This window comes from Electrona antarctica, assembly GCF_951216825.1.
Source record: "Electrona antarctica genome assembly, chromosome: 10".
In the NCBI taxonomy this organism is placed as follows: domain Eukaryota; kingdom Metazoa; phylum Chordata; class Actinopteri; order Myctophiformes; family Myctophidae; genus Electrona; species Electrona antarctica.
Window position 1 is genome coordinate 11,251,951 of NC_136791.1, and position 6,055 is coordinate 11,258,005.

Below are 6,055 nucleotides of genomic sequence, written 5' to 3' on the forward strand. Positions count from 1 at the left end.
CATCAGTCTAGCAGGAGGATAGGCTACCGATTTTGTATTTTGCTCTCTATAGCCTACAGTACTACAACACACCTCAAACATAACAATATGGCTATGGAATAAATTGTCCAACTCTGTTTTGAACCGAGTTTTAAATGTCTAATGTTAAATTTACATTAAAAAAAATACATAGCTGCAAAAAAAAGAAGTAAAACAATGCAAGACGTTATTAACAAACTTAAAGTTTTACTCAAACGTAACATAAAGTAGGCCTATACTGCAGTTTCAAAATCTTACCTCAGATGCACATTGGGCAAAATCCTTTTTTCCGCAGCAGTGGTGGAAAGAGGAAAGATGCCAGGTCTACTTGAGTGATCACTGACGTCATTCAGCCTTATGAGCAGACCCTCTCCCAGCCCGGAGCGGCGGAGCCACATGCAGACGCTGAGATATGCGCACAATGAAGCAAGCGTCATTTATACTCACTGTTCGACGGTGTCGCGTATTGCCATGCCAAATAGAATAGAATCTCAAAAACAAAATAGATATTATGATGTTTTTGGAGAAAAATAACAAATCAATAATAAAAATCTATGTAGGCCATAGCTTTATATGTGCAATATTCATGAGAAAACATGTGTGACGTCTTTGAGCCATATAAGGCCTATAGCAAATTGCATGGTCTATTTTAATTTGTTTTGTTCATCAGGACAGACAGGATAGAATGGACTGGAGACAGGACCACAGACACAGTGGGCAATTTGTTGGTTCCGGTTGCGAGACAGACAGGATTCAGGATAGACAGACAGGATAGACAGACAGGTAGGAGACAGGATAGACAGACAATATAGGAGACATGATGGACAGACGGATAGGAAACAGACAGGGGACAAGAGAGACAGACAGGTATAGGAGACAGACAGTGCATGTAATAGAGAAAGGATAGACACAGACAGGTGATGCAAGTAGAATATAGTCTACATCAGTGGTCCTCAATGTGGGGTCTGTGGACCCGCAGGGGTCCTTGAGGGGATTCCAGGTCGGTCCCCTGCAGCTAAATTAGTTAATTTTGCATCAAAATCAGTTTAAACCCAATATACTGTACTGTTTGAAAATCGCTGATACAAATTAGATTTTGTGCCACATTCCAAAGTGGTCTGAAGTTCGATTCAAATCTGATTTTCAAAGATTTGTCTCAGTCTGGACACTGACTGAAGCCTGTTTTATACTGTCTCTTGCTGAAAATAGCGGATCTGCAGGCTCACAACGCATCACGATGCAACACCTTGTGAACTTGTATATCTGTTATTTTCGGGGGAGATATTAGACTATTGAGGCCATCAGGCAGAGGCTCTGGGCCACTCTGCTACACAAATACTATAGTGTGTTTAGTCAGTTACATAAAGATCATATTTGAGAACAAATATTTGGATTTGCCTGAAGTTGGAATAAAGCCTATACTCAAATAGCAAATTAAGTCAGCAGAGCTACAGTAAATGTTGTCTTTATACCTCATTATATCCATTTGCAAAGGTGCATAGAGAAGAAATGTATCCAGGTACCAACTACCAACAGGAAAGGCCCACAGGTCACCAGATCAGGTCTAATGGCTTAGTTTTACATTTGCAGATTTTTCAGTTGCACGTAACTTAAGTGCATTTTAATACCAATGCAACAATAGTAGCATATAAAGAATTCAGCAACATATTTTGTGAACATTGTGTTTATTTATGATTCTCAGCATAACTTTAATTTACCCATTTGTAACTTAAGATTGTACAAATGTAACCCCAATAATAGGTCAATTTCTTTACATTTATACACTTTCTGAGTTAAGTTAACACGAAGAATTGTACAGTAGGCTATACAAATTCTGACAAACATTTAATACCGGTAAGTCTTGATGGCTTGCGCACATACCTTTCCAATGGCGCCATCTTGTGTTGGGGTTAGTCCCCTACAACTTAAGGTATAGTAGTTGAGACGGTTTGATGCTGCTAGAATCTTCAACTTCCATCGTCACCTTGGCCCCTCATTCTTTCTCCTTTACACCAAATCCCTTTTCCGAAAATAGCCAATGTGAACCTTCAACGACTGTTCACCTACATGTGTCCAGAATAGGGCTGCTTAATATTGGGGAAGGGGGTCATTGATTCTTGTTTTGTCATTATTATTGTAGTGTATTTGTGATTTTTTTTTCCATTTGTGTTTTCTTATTTGTTCTCTAGATTGCACATGCATTATTTCACCATTATGCACACTTTACGATCCTGAATTTATGGACTGTTAAAGGCCATTATGCCATAATATCATTGGGGAGCCAGCTGTGTGTGGTCAGCTGTATATCAGTCAAATCCACTGTGTCAAGCTTTACTGTGTCAGTATGCCATACTAATATTCACAGATGAAAACTATTTAAAAACCAAGCTATGACGACTAAAACTAAGATGAACTAAATATGACAATTTCGTCAACAAATAAAAACTGGACTAAAATGTTATCCAGTAGAACTAAGTAATTTGATGTTGTGTTGCGCTCTGAAAATAGCAGATCTACAAGCTCACAACTGTGACGCGCTGTGAGCTTGTACATCGCCCATTTTCAGCATGCAACCAAGTTTAAAGCAGTGGTGGAAGGTAACATTTACATTACATTACAACATTACATTTACTTAAGTACTGTACTACAATTTTGAGGTATTTGTACTTTACTTGAGTATTTCCAATTTCCAATACTTTTACTACTACTCCACTACATCTCAGAGGCAAATATTGTACTTTTACTCCACTACATTTATTTGAAAACTTTAGTTAATAGTTACTTTAATTATTTTTAATTATAAAACATATCCATTAACCACTTCAGCCCTATATACATTTGAAAATAGCCAAGATTGTACAAATGTATTTTCAAAATATTTGTGTACAACTTGAAATGGGACATTCGGCATAGTGAGTACTTTCTACTTTTGGTACTTTTGTACTACATTTGTACTGTACCAATGATTGTTTTGTTGTGCAAAACAAATGCTTGCAATGGATTCAGAATCATGAAAACCCCCTAGTTTGACACGTCACATGCTACTTGAATCAGAATTAAGTTTTGAGAATTATCACCTATTTTAGCATTTTTCAATGCTGAATTGCATGTACCACCACTGGGATTTCTTATGACTTTTGATATGTTGTTACTAACATATTTATGAAACCAAAAAAGTTGAAAGTTTCTGATTCCACTCATTGTATTTCAAGGTTCAAGGTGTTTATTGTCATATATACACATACAGCGTGTAGCAGCATTACAAAGTGTTGTACTTCAAGCTTATGTGGATCAATAAAAAAGAAGATAAAAAGAAAGGGAAAAAGGTAAAATAGTAGCCATATTAAGAACATAAGAATGAAAAACAACACATTAAATAATGGTGTGCCGGGTGGCTTGCTTCCCTGAGCAAACTGTAGCTAGGGATAGCAAGTTGCTTTACCTGCAGTATATACCTGTATATATGTTATTATGAGCTTTAAGAGCTGTCCACACTCCAAGCAATATAATTATATCGTTCACCACTGTCGTCATTACAGTTGTGGTGTGATTCTGTCATCCACTTGAGTTAGAATGACTTTTAAAACATCTTTATAGTTATATATGGCAGAAGATAATTGTTTTCCTTCATCCTTTTATTGGGCTAGTGATAGGCATAAATATTTAACAATATCCCAACATCACAAATGATGAGCCAAGATGCTAACATGAGCTTTTGTGGTAAATGTTAAAAGCTAATGCGGCTGCATTAGCTCATTCAGCTGAGCTGTGTAGTTGCCACCACAACTGGTGCATAGTTATACGTTATATTGCTTGGTGTGTACAGCTCTTTAAAACCCCTCTAGACTTAGTAAACCTGACCTGAGTTGGCTTTTTGTACTTTGTATGCTTTCCCCCTTTAGTTTACACCAAATCTCTTTGCTGAAAATATCAGATCTACAACCTCACAACGATGCAACGGCGAATGTTCCCACCAGAATAGGGATGCTAGCTCATGTTAGTATGTTATGGGGGTTTATTACATGGCTTGGTTGAATGCTTGATTCTGATTGGTCAATCGCTTAATTCAGCGGTGAGTTATCTCATCATAATGACCGCTCTGCTGTATAACAGACCTCTGCCTAATCAAACCCTCTGAGCACCAGCTGCGCGGCTGCGCCCCGCTTGATTTACTGCTGTTTCCAACATGACAGCCATGTAAACACACACACACTAGTGACACACAATGTAATTTACAGCTAAACATTGCTCTCAAAAATGTTTTTGAAAACATTTGAGCGAGAAATAGACGAAGCAGGACCCGACAATGGATTCCATTTGATCAACTCACTTCCTTGTTTTCCGACAGTGCTGCAGCCCTGCAGCTGGCCAGACGCAGCCAGCGTGAACTTATGGAATACTTTTTTTGTTGTGTTTTGGGTCAATGTATTAATTTATGTTAGGTAGCCATGTAATAAGCGGGATAATATCTGGCTAGGTGGACCTTCAGGGAGTGTAACCACCTCGGCTTCGCCTTGGTGGTTAAACTCCCTGTCGGTGAATTATCTCCCGACAATGACCACCTAGCCAGATATTATCCCTTACATACGTTAGTCCGACATACGTGGCTGGTTAAGACTCACCCGTCGCTCCGACATACAGTACGTGGCCGGTTAAGACTCACCCGTCGCTCCGACATACGTGGCCGGTTAAGACACACCCGTGGCTTCCGCATGCGGTTAGGGTTAGGGGGGTGTCGGACTATTGAGTGTTATTATCACATGCAGTAACTTGCTATTCATAGCTGCAGATTGCACAGGGAAGCCACGTCACAGCTATGCAGCAGGCATGCCAGTATGTCTTGTCATCACACCCGGCTCAGTCTAATTAGTTTATAATTTAGTTAGTTTGACTCAGGCCAGGTGTGACTGACCTTGGGACGTCCACAGAAAGTACTCAGGCCAGGTGTGACTGACAGAGGGACTGTGTCCACAGAAAGTGCTTTTTGAGCAGCCAGTGCCTTTCTGCCATGCATTTCCATGGTAAAGATGCTCCTCTTCCCAGTGGCCGAGCATTGCACTCTTGACGTCCAGCGTTATTTTGGCGGAGTGTTCATTGAGCTTTACGCAGACCATATTGGACCAATGGTACTTCGGAACAGTGGGCCATCAGACTAATTGCATGACACCGTTTGTATGTATTTAGGTCCCAACAAAAGTTGACCAATCAGCGAATTACACAGCTCAAGTGACACTGCTACTTTTGTTGGGTCATACACATATGAGTCCTGGTACATTAAGTTATTATTTTCTGAGATTCGCCATGCTGTGGACTTTTTTAAGGCTGCCTTGAAAAGACACCTACTCTCAGGCTTATGGCAAATAGATGTTCTTTGATTTATGTAAAGTGTCCTTGGGTTCATGAAAGGCACTATATAAATTCATGTTATTATTATTATTACACAATATTGGTGACCTATCATTGTTTGTTGTGCTACAGATAAGAGAACTTCTGACAAAAGGTAGGCTATATACTGCTTAACATGAGTACAGCAATTCCCACAAATCACCAGGACTTAATTTGTTTAGTTAATCGGAATCGGCTTGGTTATGTTCATCTATGCGTGCTAAAATAGTTTTTCCATACAATGAGAGTGAATGGAATCGATACTTCTGGTTCCTGGATCACTGAGCACAGTCGCTACAGATAAAGCTCATGATCCATCTTTACAACTTAAGGTTCCACTAATGTTCATTTGTCTGAGTGTTAGCGTGAAATACAGTCCACACCTCCAATTAAACACCAACACACATCATTCAGCTAATATCAGATGTAATTATTGTGTCCATATCTTGCATTCCTTGTGCTAGAGTATTCTTTGTGAAAAAACTGTATACATTAATACTTGCATTGTAATCCAAACATTCAAAAGATTGGCACACAGTATATACGGTAGTATAAATTCAGACTTCAAAGTTTGTGCAATGTGAGGATCAAATAATACCACAGCCAGTGTAGTGAAACTGAAAGTGGATCATTGTTGTTTTGAGTTCAGTTC